General features: G+C 37.4%; 1 long non-coding RNA gene across 1 annotated transcript; it reads right to left on the bottom strand.

Moving 5' to 3' along the window:
• Positions 1 to 677: 677 nt before the first annotated feature.
• On the bottom strand, positions 678 to 3,264 carry LOC139742066 (uncharacterized). Its single transcript, XR_011711660.1, has 4 exons — positions 3,126 to 3,264; positions 2,526 to 2,672; positions 1,689 to 1,781; positions 678 to 1,054 (listed from the first exon to the last, which is right to left on the bottom strand). It is a non-coding gene; the product is annotated as an uncharacterized lncRNA (long non-coding RNA).
• Positions 3,265 to 19,235: the final 15,971 nt, after the last annotated feature.

The raw sequence follows: 19,235 nt of genomic DNA, 5'->3' as shown, positions 1-19,235 counted from the left end.
TGAACCAGTTGAGCTTCTACCCTCAAGTTTTTCAAAGTACAGTACATCAATTACATAGAGGTGAAAATGTACAAAATAACTCTGGGTCCCGTAACCCTAGGGATCAATGATTCCCATCAATTTTGTTTATTTTTTCCCCCTACTCCAAAGAAGATGGATGCAATAAATTTGAGCACATGCATATTGTGCTGCATCAATGTTAATCAAAGGGGTGACAAATGTATGTGGTAACTTAATCACAACATGGAGACATGATCTTCATCCCAAGAGCATGGATGACCATTGGAAGATTCTACTATTTAGCTGCTATTTGTAGCATCCCCCCCCCAAAAAAAAAATAATAATAATAATTAATAAGATCGAAAAAATTACATGCAAGTGTCTGTCAACAGTTAACTTCTCTCTTGAATATGAGACCATAAAAAGATTTTATTCAAGCAAGTCAGAATTGCCTGGAGAGAAGGGGGTGCTTAATCATGAGCGCAGCCAGGTTCGTATCATGCGGAATGCCAAGCCAAACATTCTTTGATATGCTTGGAACACCTCACAGATGAATGTATTGATTAACATGTGGCCATGAAGAGGAGATTTTTTCTTGACAATATAAGTCAAAACTATTTTCAGTTACTAGTACAACAATCCACAATTTAAAGCATTAAGAAACTCTTTTCATCGGCGAGTCCTGTTCTACTTTTTATGTTGAAGTGCTGCAGTACATCCTGGTAACAGCTTCATGCTAAACTACCGCTGAGCCTGATGAGGCTGACTCTTCAACAAGAATGTAAGTTCCAACGTCAGAGGAGCATATACTGTATCTCAAAAGAGGAAAAAGAGCATGGGTATTTAGACCTATACACCGATGGTAGCTGTCTCTTCTCATTGGGCTTCTAATCTTACGTTGGAATGGTGCTCGGTCAGGGGCTTGGTGGGAGCTGCAACTACTCTCTCTCTCTCTCTCTCTCTCTCTGCCTGAGGTGATGAGTGGTGTCATAGCTCCTCAAGGTCTTCAAACGATACTCAATGAATCCATGATCCTTGCCATACAGGTATACTCCTGAAATATAAGAATGCATTGTAAATCAAAGTTTTTTCTTGAGTCTCAACAAATTTGACTTTGGCACAGAGTTGACTATAACTGATGAAGATCTGGTAGCAGTAGAAATACATGTAGTGGCACTCTTATGGAAGAAAACGAGAACAGGTTTATCATAAATGAACGGCACAACTGGCATGTTGGAGGTTATCAAGTTACATTACGTTACGTTAAAGTTATCGTTCATTGAACCTAAGTCATGGAATCAGGCCAATCTGCACACAAACTTTTAGACATCTATGAGAAGGTACATCAAAGATTATAAAAAGTCCCCACATTGCCTGTATATTTGCACAATGATTTAATTAAGAAATAGATGCAATTTCCCTGTAAAGGCCATTTTTTTTTTTTTTTGGGGGGGGGGGGGGTCATGCCCATGACCTGAAAACCTTTGGGTCCTTGCCCCCTAACTAAACAAGGATGATCAACTCCTAGTTTGGCTGCTTAATTCTGTCCACTAGCTCTGGAGAAAAGTTGAAAATATTGAAGTTTTTGCAAGCTAGATGAATAAGATACCATGTATGTCACTTAAGCTTTCTGCTAAAAAGGGCTAAAAAAAGTTGTAGATCACATAAACTTATGAGTATAAACTTACATGTCCTTTTGCACCTTGTGTGGCGTCTCACAAAGTGGGGTACTGCATTGCAACTGCCTTGGCTACAACGTCTTTTGCTCACTACTTGGGTATCTGAATTTAAAAAGAAAGCAAGAAGAATGTTAATCATATTATACGACGCAAATATATAACATCAAAAATTTGGCCCTCATCTTAATCTTTTAAGGGACTGAACTATTTTTATGTTTTTTTCTTGGCATTAATTTCTATTGCTATTCAGTACCACTGTTTCAAGTACATTTATTGCTACTTGAGCCAGATATCAGTTAATACATATGAAAATGTCATGCATATAGGTTAAGTGTGAATGTGCACAGTTAGTAGAAAAACTTATACAAGATGTGATTATCCATTGAACTTCATGGCACATCAACTCCAACTTTTTTATTCATCATTGTGATGATCATATCATAAGTATTAGGACTATTACCAAATCAATATACATGTGGCCTGATGGGGCTACCAAGAAAATAAGTCAGCGTGGAGTCTTGTACGTTAACTCTGTTTACATGTTTCATACAAGTATATCAGTCTTTATTTTTAAATCTATAACCATCACTCCATTAACAATGTTATACTTACTGGTCCCTTCTACTTTCTTTCTTTCTTTCTTTCTTTCTTTCTTTTTTTTTGGGGGGGGCAAATTTTAGTCTGTTGTTCTCTATACTTGAGAAGACAATTAAAAAAAAATGAACAGGCAAATTACATTGTTATATATTGGATGGAAATGTAGTACAAGACATGACAATGGGAAACTGGTATTCCAGACCAATTTTCAATAATTATAATAATAATATCTTAAATAATTGAACTTACGCTGTACAGTTTTCTGCTTCCATTTTCAACAATAAATATGCTACAATGATCTGGATGTGCAGATGTCTCCTCGGAACAGTCAGAACTCCTTCCCTCAGCTTTTGAAGTATCTCCTCCCCCTTGAAGTGATGTGTGTGTGTTGAATTCCTGGGCAAATAAGTAAAATTTAATGGTTTTATGAATCATACAAATGACATGAGGATAGTAGGTCCCTCTAGTTTACATTATAAACTTGAAGTGCAAAATCATTCAACATACATATTTGACATAAGCAACAGCTCTACTTACACAACTCAAGACTGACCATAACATGGTTTTCACTTCTGTCGATACGGCAAGTACCCAGTACACATTTTTTTCTTAAATACAAGTACTAACCTGTCAAGAAATCCATTTTCAGAGGGAAGGACAGCTCCAAAACTGCTCCATGAAGTATCTTGAAAATCATTTCTTCAAACAAAATAAAACCAACCAAGCATTCAGTCTCTTAATGTAGCCTCTTATGTAATTACTGAGACTCTAGAATGTAAAATAAATGTCAATCAATTTCAAACTAGTCTCCCTTCATTAATCATCGTGAAAAACAACAGAATAGCTTACAGCAGGGTTAATGCAATGGAAGTCCATATCTCAGAGGCTCCTTCGCTGATGTTGGCCCGGTGTTTCCAGCATTCGTCAACCCTGAATTCAATGGCTAGTCGTTGACCACATCTGGTACTTTGCAATCTGGGGATCTGCACCCTCTTCGTGTGACAGAGACTGTACAGCTATCAATATCCGTCTTTGTGCTCCAAATGATGACCCCTACACCGAGTTCCTTTAAATCACCACCACTCCCAAAGAGCTGTCATGTATCTAAAGCTGGAGGAAAGTATGAAAACACAAGGTTCAGAAATGGATTTAGAACTCGATCATTTCCACAAGACAATATGCAGTTGTTTTGTCCACACAAATACTAAGTGAGCACCAATACAAAAGCTAGTAGGCCTAATTACTTTTTTAGCTACATCAGCATATTTAACGTTAGAAAGACCCAAAGATGATCTCTGCCAAATTTCAATACCTAATAAGGTCACCTGTAACTTTCATAAAAACAATGTTGAAACATAGTACCCGTCATCGTCTGCTACAAGGGGGATCGATCTCCATGACGTGTGATGAGCACGCTGATCTTCAGCTAGAAGTGTGATATGTCACAGTGGACCAACACTTAACACGAACAGTACACGCATCGTACTTCTTACCTAGTAGTACAGTAGTAGATGATCACCACACATGACGTGGGAGTGTACGTGGTACTAGTATATTCTTCCAGCTGTTTGGATACTCGAATGTAGTGGCAAATAAAAGTCCTTTTTACTACATACAGTGTATATAATGAACAATAATTATAAATCACCAAATTTCACCATTTTTCATTACCGTACTGATCGAGATCACCATCTCATCTGGCAACACAGTGTCAGTGATTCGGCTGTCAACTCAACAATAGCAATGTAGAGTACGTGTCTAGCGCTAGGCGCTTGCTTTAGCACAGCTTAGTAACAGTTATAGTATTTATAAGTTCTATCTTTATTTACACTCGACTACATTAATCTCTGTGTGATGAGTATGCTTGTACAATGTCAATTCAATGACTATAACGACCAACGTTTCACTCATCACTCATTTTTTTTTTTGAAATCAGAACTCAAATTAACTGGTCTATTTTGTTTGAAAATTAGTTTCTAAAAAAGTTAAAGACTTTACATAGTCCGCGAATAGTTCAAGCCCTAGATCCCAACGTGTACAATTAAAGACTCAACGTATTATTACATCCCAACACCCACCAGTTGAGTTTCGGCCTCGGATTCTACAACTAGCTGTTCGTAAGGTGTTCTTCGACCAGCCCCATAGCTAACTGTGTAAGGAAAGCCCCGGGCCCAGGGTTATTCGTAAGGCAACTTACATGTTCGTTTACGGAGAGGTATAACGTTAGACTAGCCCGTAATACTGGAAAAACTCAACAAGTTATAATTAGATCGGTCTTTTATGGTTTGCTTACCTTCAAAAATGTGAATGATATCTCCGCCCCACTCAATTTGAAGACAGAATTTTTCTCACGTCCATCACGACATCCAGCTAGGCTCTGATTCTCACGAATACCACACGCACGTAAATCTGTGATCCTATGCATAATACACGCACAGCTAGCACACACACAGCATGCACGCAATTGCACACAGTCCACGCACAGGCGACGCGTCGCTCTTCAGGTAAACCATGCCCGCGCCCAAGCCAGGGGAAATTCCGGCTGGTGATTGGCTTAGAGTAAACACATGACAAGGGAATTCTCAATTCCTATTGGCCTAGCCAAATGCGTTTAATTATGTATTCACTCGGAATTCACTCGGCTTAATTTTCACTCGGAATTCACTCGGCGAATAGGTTTCACACAAATTTCACTCGTTACAAGAGTGAAATTCACTCGACAACGAGTGAAAGTCACTCTTAATCGAGTGAAATTTTATTCACTCCTTGCGAGGAGTGAATTATTCACTCGAAATTTTTTAGAGAGTATGTACTAGATTTATATGGAACGATAACAGAAATCCGCATGAATGGCATCTTGTTTCGTTGTCATGAAGCCCTTGAGGGAAAATCCCATAAAATGTGATATAATTGATAAATATTTCCATACAGAGTATCCGGCGTATCACATTTAATCAATAACCAGCAGCTGCAAATTGGTTTTCTATACTGAAATGTCACACGGCCACAAAGTCAACAACGCAAGTGATGGGGATGCCTATCAATTAATGTGAGCGGTATAGATTCATAGTGCACGGTGATGCATTTTCTAATTGCCTCAACTGAGATGCATTGTGCTGTGAGACACGGCTCCTTGTTATGCATAATTAATAGGCAGCCGTCGAGGAGAAGGAATAGGAGAAGACCTAGGAGGAGGGGGGGGGGGGGGGTCAATTGTGAGGGCAGCTGCTCCTGTGCTGTCTATTATTAGAGGGCGGCAATGACGTCTATGCTAAGCCATCAATTCTAAATCTAAGCTTATTGCTGCTATTGTGCAGTAGCTTTTTTTTCTCTCTCTCTCTGGAAAAATGCCAATGCTTTTGTTTTGTATCGGTTTGTTTATATGTTCAGAGTAATCCGTGGATAGGTTCGCACAGACATGGGATTTTAGTTTTGTTGTCGCTGAAAGAATAGGAATATGAATGTCTGTGGTATAGTCCATTTTCATTTCGTTCAATATCGACGCCGTTTTCAGGCAAACTCTGGTTATCAGCAGATGGAACGCTTACAAGCTCTTTAAAATTGATCAGTGAAGTGCAAAAATGAAGAGATAAAAGAAAGCATTCCAATCTAGGGGACAGTCCCTTCTTTTCCCCTTGAGTAATGACGCAGAGTAGTATTGCCATCTTCACAAACTAGCAAACATATAAACACAAGATGTAAACATTCGAATGCACACACAAACATACTCACCTACGTACACCTTCATGTAGGCCTGTACACAGATATAACTGCAGGCCTACGTACATTTGATTTGATTTGATTTGATTTGATTTATTGGTTTCTGTATCATCATTGTACATATACACATTCATGTACAAACATATATATCACAATATATATAAGTATTTTCTTGTTCATTGCCTGTGTACAATGTACAGCAAAAGTACAACAAAACATACTACAATGAATAATACAGAGGGGCTACAGCATAAGCGTAGCTTGATTTGCGTGCAGCCCCCGTAGCATAACATAATATATAATTTACATCGGAAGGAGAATAGGAGGGGGATGACTTGCATAGAGATAGGATAGTTGAAAGGAGAAAAGGAAGGGAGAGGCTTGTCTGCTTTCACTAAAGGTTTATACAAAATAAAATCACCTGTATCACTGATTTAGCAAGACATGACAAAATATTTCTTCAACGAGGTACAGGTGGACAGTTGATACAGGTCATGGTCGGTTACATAATCATTATTACATAATAGATTAATTGTGTCGATATTTGTACGAAAGAATTTCGTGTATATAACAATGACAATGGAATTACTGATATTCAGATAACAACATCGTTTTTACAGCCTTCCTAAAAGAATACGTGGACTTTAAACTTCGAATTTCAGAAGGAAGAGAATTCCAAACATCGGGTCCGGTATGTCTGACAGATTTCAGAGCCATCACTGTTTTGGGATTGTACAAGTGAAACTTATCAGATTGTCTTGTTGGATAAGAATGTATTTCCTTATTTAATTGAAATAATGAGTAAAAAGAAGATGGCAACTGACCATTATGTAAGCGAAACATAAAGAGTGAGTTTTGCAAAAAGTTAATGTCATTTACCTTAAGTGTTCTTAATTCTGCGAATAAAGGATCTGAATGGTCTCGATAACCTGAGTTGGTGCATATACGTATTGCTTTCTTTTGCAAAAGTAATATACTATCAATGTGGCTTTTTGATGTTGCCCATACAATGTTGCAATAAGAAATATGCGATAATATCAGTGAATTATATAACATAAATAAAATATTCTGAGGGACATAATACTTTAACTTTTGAAGTATACCAACATTACGAGATACTTTATCAGAGATATATTGTACATGAACATTCCATTTCATATTTTCATTTATATATATTCCGAGGAATTTAATACTCTGTTTTTGTTCCAATAATACACCATCCACTATAATATTTAAATGTTGCATTTCATTGTTGTGCTTCTTGTTATAGAAATACATAAAATTTGTCTTTTTCAGATTAAGTGATAATCTATTGCTCTTAAACCACATAGATAATATCGGTAATTCAGTGTTAAGAGTTCTTAGTAGCGAATGAAAATCAGAATTGGAACAAAATACATTGGTGTCATCAGCAAACATAATATATTGCAGTGACTTAGATGAGTTTGAAATATCATTTACATACACTAGAAATAATAACGGTCCCAATATGGATCCTTGTGGGACTCCACATTGTATAGGTAATACTTCAGAGTTAACAGATTCATAGTACACATATTGCTTTCTATTTAACAAGTAGTCTTTAAACCATTCAAGTGGAATGCCACGAACACCATAAGACTGCAATTTACGTATGAGGATAGTGTGGTCAAAATTAAGTGAGGATGTGGTCTTTTTTTTCGAAAGGGGATCGCAGCAAGGTCCTGATGAATGAAGTAAGAGAAAAAAAAGAAAAAATATATAAATTTTACCTTGGAAACAACAGCCGGAGGTCGAGAAAATTACCTGCGTGAAAAATTTGTCCGTGATAAAAGCAGCAATGACACGACCTGATTTTTAGAATCAGGTGACTCCGCCATGACTGTCAGCAATACCGACTGATGAGCGCAGCGCACCTCGGCTTGTTGGACGTATAAAGTGGCCTATAGTGGCTCATCCATTCTACCCATCCGATCCTCAACACTCCTTCCACATCCCCCTCCCCCTCCCCTCCGCCCACAATCTTCATAATCATGGTTTGATCTATGTGCTTTAGAACCTTATCGAATTACCGAGGGTTGTAGCTGGTACCATATACTCATTGCACAGGTAACGCGAGAGGTGTATCAAGATAGCCTGACATTTCAAAGTCATCCGATACGAATAGATAGATGAAAAGGTTTCTTGTAATTGTTCGTTTCGTAGAAAAAAAGGGGGAAAAAGCTAAAAGACCCTAGAGAAGACGACAGCAAAAGTGAATACACTCACGAAACAAACCACTCCGTGACTGACGTTGCCAAGAGTCCCCGCCGGTTTATGCGCACTTCACTCATTTTGGGTCAACTCAAGGAGAACTGCTTTGAGCGCTAGGAGTGATTATAAATAGCGATGAAAGCGGACACTAATTGACGTCAGTTTTTAAATGAGCTTCTTTTCCGAGAAATTCGCAAAGCAAGGCAATCTTGCCAGCAGACAATTTTAAGGACTGTACAAAGTAACGACTAACCATCTTCAAGGATTTGAAGACTGAGCTAATCTAAAGCGGAATTATTACTTCTTCTTCTTTTTTTTTTTTTGTTCTAGCATTAATCCGTCTGTCCTTGTGGGAGCGACCGTGACTGCATTCACCGACATCTCAGTGCAGACTTCCAGAGGTACCTGGAGCTGGAGGGCAAAGTCAAGTCAAGACTTTAGACCGGTCCTACTTGGCAGCAAAATCTGCCGTTACTGCGGTGTCCCATGATGAGCGCACCTGTACGCCGAATGTATGACATGATTACGGCGCCCGGCTCGCGCCCGCCGCAATCATGCATTCAGCTTTCGCGAGCGCAACTGGGACACCGCAGTTTAATGGCAGGAATTTTTTCAGGTCCCTGGCCTAGAGCATAATATTGTGTTATACTCTACTTATACTATAATATTGTGTTATACTCTAGGCCTAGGGTCAGGTCGGTCTATATCACACGACATAGTGAACAGTAGGTAGAGATAGTGTTTGGAAGAAATAGATAGTGCATACTGGTCGATCACATGAGTAGCGATGTCCTTTCCGACGAAGTGAAGAGGGGGTACTCCATAGTCAACAAGTGGCAGAAGTGGTCTCCTTGACGAGTTACGGGAAGATGACCAGGGATGAGTAGAGACGGCGCCCAAAAGGGATTATACATACGGCAATTAGATACTGCAGATGACGTCGCAATCAATTATAGGAGAGAGAGAAAAAAAGGAGAGATGCATGTATAATGCATCCAATGACTCGGGGGAACAGCCTACAACGGATAGGGATGATGCTGAGATGTGTATTAGTGGAGGTGGTCTAAAAATAGGCAAAGGTGGTATAAACCTATAAGAGTAGAGGCAATTATAGTCACAGCGAGAGGAGATTGAAACTTGACGATATAGAGTATCAGTATTGGATTACAGTCAACAATTGGCGCAGGAGATAGTTCAAACACACACACACACACACACACACACACACACTTTTTATGATATTCTTTATTTGAATTTTATTCAATATCAGGCTCATTTTCACAATGAAACTAGTATAAACAAAAATAAGCAGTTGAATTCTGAACACGCACGCTCACACACACGTTTTGTATGATACTCTTTATCTGAGAGTCATTCAAAATCAGGCTCTTTTTCACAATATTCATTCGAACAAGAATAAGCAGCTGTTCTTCTCGCTTGCCCTGCTGAATCACATTCTTTTTTTAACATTCAGTAATTTTTTTTAAATCAAACCATGTATATAAAAGTGATGTAAAACTCTGAATAAATCTCAGAAAAAGCTATCTTGATCAACCTGATCAAACCAATGTATATCTGCTTCATAACACTAACATTTGTGCTGCTGAATCACATTTTCAAAAACATATATATGCAATATAACTGTAAAAACACAATACACACACACCCACACACACACACACACACACACACACACACACACACACACACACAAACACACATGCTGAGAGATGGCGTTTCAAAGAGATAGAGTAGTTCGTCAAAAACAAGTGGGAAGAGAACCAAAGAATGGAAAGCAAATAACAGGGCATCGTGCCACAGTCGTGAGAGAATCAGTATAATCATCGAAATATAGATTATGTCAAATTACATTTTGTTTATCATGTGAGTGTTTGTGTGTGCTGTGTGGGTGGGTGAAAGCGAAGTAGTTTCTTGGACACTCTCTCCTGTACCTCTTTCTTCATTCTTCACACACAAACACACCTGACACGCTTGAAATATTTATGTGCAATTGAAATAGATTTGCATTGCCGGAAGGTACACGCCAATAGGTTACATATAATCTGTCATAATCGTAGTAGGGAGCGAAGACGTCGAGTTTGCCCCCACCTCCTTTCCATCTGTGTTTGCACTCATAATGCTAAGATCGGCAGTGGGATAAAGCTTCGCAATTTTGTCTTAATTGGGTCTCCAACCCATGTCAAACACCCGCGGACATGCTAAATCACGTGATGTGACAGCAAAATATCCAGAGAACCGTGTGTCAATATTTGAAGATTTCCACGTCCTCTGATCTTGATCTACGTTCGTCGAAGCTGTTGAAGTTTCAGAAAAGCCGCTTTGGCCATGTAATTTTGTTTCATATTTCATCAATCTGTCATATTCTTCAATCTCTTTAAACCCTGCTCGCTTGACATGATACGACCCCCCCCCAAAAAAAAAAAAAAAAAGAAGAGAGAGAGAGAAGAGATTTCTATTAAAAAAAAATTACTGCGGAGTTTCTTGTATTTCATAATCATGTTACTCATTCTTAATTCTTTAGTAGCATGTTCACGATTTATCATGGGAAACGAATTTTTGGCTGAAGCATTGAAATTGTTCTGTATATTACAGGTATAAAGGATTCCATGATGTCAGGCATTGTACAATATGAATTTACCATGATCAGACGAATAGTACTCTTCCTTAAAACTAGTAGTGACTTTTTTGGGTCTTTTTTCGCCTTTCTTTTCCTTTTTGGTTTTTGGTTCTGGTCGTTCTTGCGTGATGATGAGCTTGAAACGAACGGCGTCATACTACTTCAGCGGAGATCGTCTCATCCCATTGAATACCCGGTCACAGTTATTTATTGTCTCCATTCTTCATCTGCGGCCACGTCCTTCCACCGCGAACTTCTGGTCTGGCGTGAAACCACAAAGCGCTTCCCACGAGCACTGATGTTGACGATGAAGCACGGTGGTTGCCTTACAGCTACGTCGGGCAGTAATCTCGTAGCTGCTGTCAGGGAAAAAAGAAATGTCACGTGCCAACAATATGTTACTTAAAATCAAGAAAACAACAACACCCCAAATAAAGATCAACACAAAGGTGTACGTGACGGTTCAGAGAAATATCGTATATAACTCAACACAATCAACATGTCAGAATCAGGACAAGTTTATAGTTGTAGTGATAACTACAAGGATGTGGAAATAAATGCAATAAATGAAATGAAAATGAAATAACATTGTCGACGAAAAATGATGAGAATGCTGATGAAAAGGATGATGACTATGATAGCAAATGCAACTGGAGGCATGTGATGGTGAAAGCATTCCTCTTAAGAGAAAATGAGGCAAATGCGAGGTTTAAATATCCTTAGCATTTTTACACTTTCCTGGTTCTACATCGATAATGAGCACTGATGAGTTTTGAGCGTCATTGAAACGTTCCTTTTATTGAAGACCGGAAATGATATGAATATCGGATTTCTTACATCCACTCCTGTCATGAAAGTAAATATTGTCACTTCCCAAAGTAGGTTCAATGTAATATATCACAGGATATAATGTGACACATACGCATCATGTAAACATTGGCTAACTCTGTGTTTCCGACTGGGATCCCTATAACTTATAGATGATAATATGCAGAAGAAAAATCACCATCGTATGTACCTGCAGCTTGCATGAATTGCACATCATAATGTTATTGAAACTTTACTCAATATAACGTCAAAATTGATACAGTATTATCTTCTGGGAAGTAGAATGTGTGCAATGGCGAAAATCTATCAAAACGTTTTGTAAGATATAGACATTCGCACTTTCTCTGACAATCTACTGAGATAATGTTATGAACAATTACACATGGGAAAGATATTAACCACGATATGTAAAGTCGCAATGAAGTGGTTGATTGCAACCGATCTTCTCAAGTGATTCTTTTTCAAAAGCGCCGATATCTGTAAACGATTTCTCTACGCAGTAGTCTATGTATTTATAAGCACATACTCGGCTGCACTGCTCAATGCGACGCTCATTATCTAAGCTGTGACATTAAGACACCTAAGTACTTCATGCCCCTGAGACTTATTCGCTGTCGGCTGTCACGAACAAATCGACGTTTTACGAGTTCCATCTGAGCTCGTTTGTGAGTACGGAGAGAGAGAGAGAGATTAATCCTGCGGTGTGTAAACGACACAATTGACAGAGACAACAGGCCACAATCATGAAAACCAATTAGCACTATGGCATTACCAAAACTCAACACAAACATACAGCAACGTAACAAAAACATGCCACCTTCATAAGCAGCCTTCATTTTCGAGAAGAATATACCCTTAACATGTTCTCAAGAAGGTGAGACGTCATTGCATGTATAATAGTGTACATGGGGCCTCAAAACCAGCAATGACGTTTAACAGGAAGGAAACGCACGGATATTCGTCAAACAAAGGCCATAAATGAAATGCTAATATCATGGTAAGATTTTCGGAAATCCAGACACACTGAAACGGGATTTGCGTTCCAAAGTCACACGCGATAAACATTTCTGCCTTCTGCTGGAAAGCACCTGCTTTCCCCCATTTTAAAGGGGAAACAAATGAGGGCCAGTGGAGACGGCGTGTTTACCAAGTGTTGGATTTCAAACCATGACATTTCAGTCTCAGGTAATAGATCAGGTTTCATCTGTCTTATCATTTACTAGAGTTCGTATGATATCTGGTCGATCTGCGATATTTTCTCTTCTTTCTCTCTGTTGTGACAAATGTCTTGAAAACACTATAGCGACATCAGGGAAGAGCCTGGTCAGAGTGATATGCTACAGACATACGGTATTCAAGAGTGGAGGACAGCTCCAAAGTTTGGCATCCTCGCTCGATGTCACAATTTGATGTACAATCGTTCAACACGCCCGAAGCCGACTTCCTTGTTGAATATGCGATCCCGTTTCCCATATTGCCTTCTACACCAGTCCTCTTAAATGTTGTGCCCTTTGCCAATGCCTCGATCACTGTGATCGATATCCCATTCTTAAATGATGTAACGATACTACCTTCTTTACGGAAGCCGCCCTAAGGACTGTTCCTTCGCAACCGTCCGTATCAAAATAAAATAGTTCTGTGCAGCCAAATAAAGAACAGAGAGACGCTCATAAATAACATTTTCTGTATAAGGCAAAAAAATAAATGCTAGGAAAAATGGTAACAAATTTAATGAGATGGATAATCAAAAGAAGCTGCCAACAGGTGAAAAGGTTGTATAAATCGCGTATTGTGGGAACATTTTGGTGATATAGAGGGGAATGACTATTTGCTGCTCTGAGGTTAAAGCATGGTTAAACTGAGATGTGGAACTGTATCTGAGCATGAAGCTACGTTGTAGCTCCATGATCTGAGCATAAGATGATGATAAAATATGGTGGAAAAGAAAAAGGCGTATCGAGGACAGTTGTGTGAAGATACACTGCATTGTTCATTTCTGAGGTAAAATCCCACTTGGGTGGAATGGACTTTTGCATCCAAATGCAAGAACAGGAAAACCAAATAAGACATGGAACAGTAAGGTACCACAGTCAGAGCAATAAGAAACCAATTATGCTGGGAAAGAAATACCGATAAATCTATAACAAAACAGAAAGGTCATGAAAGTGCGCCATTCAGCGTTGAAACTTTAGCAAAGAATACAGTGGTTAATGTCTACCTGATTTATATTCACAGAATAACATCACAATTGCAGCAGCATTGAAGCAGATGCTCCGGTGATTTATTCAAAATGATTCAAAAAAATCAATCAGTGGGATTTGATATTCAAATTCATATCAAGTCAATATGGACGAGATTTGCGGTTCTCAATGCTAAACAAACTGTAATATAGATACTTGAACAATGGAAGATTGACATTCTAACTAATTGGCCATATATCTTGTGGGCAGTAGGCACTTCTTTAAAGGTCACGTGATTTCGTTTGATGATTGGAATTCCAGTCAGGATCACTGCCTTCTTAAAGGGGAAATGGGGTCCAAGTATAAGTTAGTCTGATAAAAAAAGAGTTTTTTGAACTTCTGCTAATTTCTGCAAAACAGTTCTTGTACAGTGGATACGAAAATGCAAATGAGTAAGCTAACTATGTCATAGCCTCATAATTTTCCATTGATCCTGTACATTAAAAAAAATGACGAAAATTCAATGTTTCTGTCACTAAAGTCTGAAAGATGTTATTCCTGATAGAATAACTTCAGAATAGTGATCAGGTGGATATCGTTTATCAGGATTTGAGCCTCGGGCATAATCGAGTTTAAAAGGAAAATTGGAAATTTCAAAATTTTTTGTACAAACTATATGGCAAGTTGTAAGGGTATGACATGCTCATTTTCAAGAACTATTTCCTAAAAATTCAGCGAAACTTCAAAGTGTCATAAATCCCTTATTTTTCACCCGATTTTGATCAAAATTTTACCGTTCAACCCGTAATATTGTACTCTTTCTTACAAGACTAACCTATCATTTGGACTGGATTTTCCCCTTTAAGCACGACATACACGATTGTATGATGTCATAATCATGTTCTTTATGTCTACTTCTATCTTTCCCCGATCATCCACCTCTCTGCCTTTCCTTCTCTGTCAATCTCTTAGTCTATACAGCGAATGTGTAAATACTATGAGTTTATAGTTCATTGTGTATGATGAATATTGTGTATATAGAATATTTCCAAAGATACCATTTGACTTCTGATGTATATTGTCTACAGGGAGAGTTGATATAGCAACGATCTCTGTTGTGAGATCTCAATTGTCCGATGCGGCCACTACTCACGAGAATAATTTGTAAACAATCTCTTCTCTGTATGACTTGCTCTATTCTTTCCTTCTCTTCTTGTCTGCTTTCATCAATTCTTAAGCAAATGTTCACGACCATGACATGGTCCATGTGCTGTTCTTGTTTTAAATATGGATGAAATTGATTTATGTTTACATAAAAATGTCCAATGTCGGTATTATTTACCTGACGAGTTCAATTCAGAATTTATTGATAATGAGCATTTTTTCAGTTTATTACATGTCAATGCCCGCAGTCTGTTAAGAAATTATGAAAACATGCAATTATTATTGTCTATGATAAATATGAAATTCTCCGCTATTGGTATCACAGAAACATGGCTCAACGACAAATCTCCCCCTTTATATAACATTGATGGGTATTCTGTTGCCCGTTCTGATAGGAAATGCGGACGAGGAGGCGGAGTCGCCCTGTTCCTATCAGACACGTTATCGTATAAAGAAAGGCCTGATTTGATATACAATGGAAATGAAATTGATTGCACATGTGTTGAAATTAATATGTATAATAGAAAAAATATAATACTTTGTGTAATATACAGGCCCCCTCATACAGATAGTAACTCATTTTTGGATAATTTTGATGTTTTATTAGAGCGGATTAATCAAGAAAACAAAGATGTATATATTATGGGTGATTTTAACATTGATCTCTTGAGAGAAGAGCACATTCTTAGAAATAAATTTTGCAATATTTTGCGAGCAAATTTTTGTAATATTACAATCGATAAGCCCTCGAGAATTACGGTCAACTCATCAACGTTGATCGATAATATTTTTACGAATATTGACACGGATTATTCGAAATCTGGTCTTTTGTATAGTGATATTTCTGACCATTTACCTATATTTTTTATTTGTGGCGACACACAGAATTCTTATGTTAAGCAAAAAGAACGTAAGAAGAAGCGGAAATTCACACTAGAAAATATATCATTACTCAATGATGATTTAATCACGGAAACATGGGATGATGTATTACTTTCTGCAGACCCAAACATTGCTTATGACACCTTCTGGAATACATTCCTTTCTTATTTTGACAAACATATCCCCACAATTGAAAAGAAAAACAATAAAAAAATCAAAAATCCGTGGATAACAAAGGGAATTTTCCGTTCCATTAAGAAAAGAAATGTTTTATATAAAAATAGTTTACGGTATCCTGATAATGATAATGTTAATCGATATAAATCGTATAGAAATAAACTTACACAGATTATCAGGCTTTCCCGCAGAATGTATTATGCGGAAGCTTTTGAAAATGCTATTGGAAATATGTCAGCCACTTGGAAGATTATTAATGACGTCATTGGTAAGAAAAAGAAGGTGTCAACATCTCAAATTACGAATAATGGACAAACGTTTTGTAATCCTAAAGATGTATCATGTTGTTTTAATGAGTACTTTGTTAATGTTGGTCCTAGTCAAGCTTTTAAGATTGATCATACACAGACAGATTTCTCGCAGTACTTGGGCACGTCAAATGATAATTCATTATTTTTTAAACCAACGGATTTTAGTGAGATCCTTGATATTGTGCATTCTCTAAAATCAAGTTATACATGTGGTCATGATGAAATGAGCACGTCCCTTTTAAAACAAATTGTTGGGAGTATATTGACACCTTTAGTACATATTTGTAATTTATCGTTGTCAACTGGTGTATTTCCGAACGCATGTAAAATTGCAAAAGTTATTCCAATATACAAAAAAGATGACTCTTCTTTTGTTTCGAAGTACCGACCTATCTCTATTCTTCCTAGTCTTTCTAAAGTCATAGAAAGACTCGTTTATAACAGACTGTATGATTTTTTGTTACAAAATGATATACTGAACCATGACCAATATGGTTTCAGGAAATTTCATTCTACAGATATGGCACTAGCCCAGTTGTATGACAGAGTGTCGACTGCCTTAGCTGAACAAAAACATGTCATTGGTGTATTCATGGACCTAAGCAAGGCATTCGACACTCTTGATCACACTATCCTTTTACGCAAATTACATTGTTATGGAATTCGTGGCATTCCACTGGAATGGTTTGAAAATTATTTATCAAATAGACAGCAATACGTATACTATGAATCGGTAAACTCTGAAGTTTTACCCATACATTGTGGCGTCCCACAAGGATCGATATTGGGACCACTACTATTTCCAGTGTATATAAATGATATTACAAATTCTACTAAGTTACTTCAATATATTCTGTTCGCCGATGACACCAATGTATTTTGTTCCAATACTGATTTTCAGTCGCTTTTAAGAACTCTTAATACTGAATTGCCGAAATTGTCTACATGGTTTAAGAGCAATAGATTGTCACTCAACTTAAAAAAGACAAATTTTATTTATTTTCATAATAAGAAGCATAACAATGAAATGCACCATTTGAATATCATGGTGGATGGTATATTATTGGAACAAAAAGAAAGTGTCAAATTCCTTGGAATATATATCAGTGAAAATATGAAATGGAATGCTCATGTGCAATACATCTCAGATAAAGTATCTCGTAACGTTGGTATACTCTGTAAGCTTAAGTATTATGTCCCAAAGAATATTTTATTTATGCTTTATAATTCATTGATATTATCGAACATCTCATATTGTAACATTGTTTGGGCAACTGCAAAAAGTCACATTGACAGTATATTGCTTCTACAAAAGAAAGCTATACGTATATGTACCAATTCAGGTCATCGGGACCATTCAGATCCTTTGTTTGTAGAATTAAAAACACTAAAGGTAAATGATATTAATTTTTTGCAAAATTCACTTTTTATGTTTCGTTTGTATAACGGTCAGTTGCCATCTTCTTTTTTCTCATTATTTCATTTAAACAAGGATATACATTCTTATCCCACAAGGCAATCTGATAAATTTCATCTACAAAATCCAAAAACGGTGATGGCTCTGAAATCTATCAGACACACTGGACCTGATATTTGGAACTCTCTTTCTTCAGAAATTCGAACTTTAAAGTCTATGTATTCTTTCAAGAAAGCTGTAAAGACAATGCTGCTTTCTGGATATCAGTGATCTTATCATGTCATTGCAATTGTATTGTATATGAAATTCCCTCGTGGAATTATCGCCGTTCTGAATTTCTTGCGTAATGTTATGTAACCGACCATGACCTGTAACTGTTCACCTGTACCTCGGTAAGAAAATACTTTACTATTCAGTAATCCAGGTGATCTAATTTTGTGTATTTGCGAAAGCAGACAGACCTCTCCCCTCTCCTTTCTCCTATCCTATCTCTATGCAAGTCATCCCTCCCCCTATTTTCCTATATATTATGTATTATGTAGGAGGGCTGCATGCAAATCAAGCATTGCTTAAGCTGTAGCCCTTCTGCGTTATTCATTGCATCGCTGATATGTTCTTTTGTACATTGTAAAGGCAATGAAGAAACTGTATTGCTGTATAGGTAATGAAGAAACTTACTTTGTTAGCAACTAATGTTTATGTATATCCATTTATATGTATGGTACCATCAATGTATATGATATATATGTGCATGTATCTGCATGAGCATGATATAATGCAAGAACCAATAAAATCAAATCAAATCAAATCAAATGATTCTCGTGAAAAGGTTGAGAGGCTGCTAGGAGCATGTAAACTTTGATGTCAAAGTTTAATAATCTATTTCATTCATCTACAGAAATGAAACAATATGTCGAGTTTTTAATGTTCATGTTCACGTCATTATCCGTAATGGAGATAACCACGATAATGATGAATCTTGACGTTCATTTTACATTACGCAGTTTACCAAAATTATTGTTGGTGGCACATTTGTCTACAGTGAAACCTGTAAACATTTCTCTTTACTTTTTACCCAGACTTCGTAATTTGATCGATTGAATAATTGAATGGTTGCCACTGGAAACGTGCTCGATTGCAATTGTGTTTTCACGGAGCCTATTTACTATACTATATTAAGGCTACAGGTAGGAATACATACACACATATGGACTGCTGTACAACTTCGTCACATCCCATATAAGGATATCATGTAAATCAGATCACTGTTGACCACACTGTATGCGATGGAAAGATTGGTGATGACTATGTCCATAAAAGAGGAAAGTTTACATTTCTAACACTAGATTTACAAGCAGAATTTCGCTAATCAATACCCATGCATATATATATAGGATGGGCAAATATAAG

This window comes from Diadema antillarum, unplaced genomic scaffold (assembly GCF_040938485.1).
Source record: "Diadema antillarum isolate AM-2024a unplaced genomic scaffold, OU_Dant_1.0 scf00000032, whole genome shotgun sequence".
NCBI lineage: Eukaryota > Metazoa > Echinodermata > Echinoidea > Diadematoida > Diadematidae > Diadema > Diadema antillarum.
The sequence above is the reverse complement of the archived record's forward strand: the minus strand, read 5'-3'. Positions and strand labels throughout refer to the sequence as shown.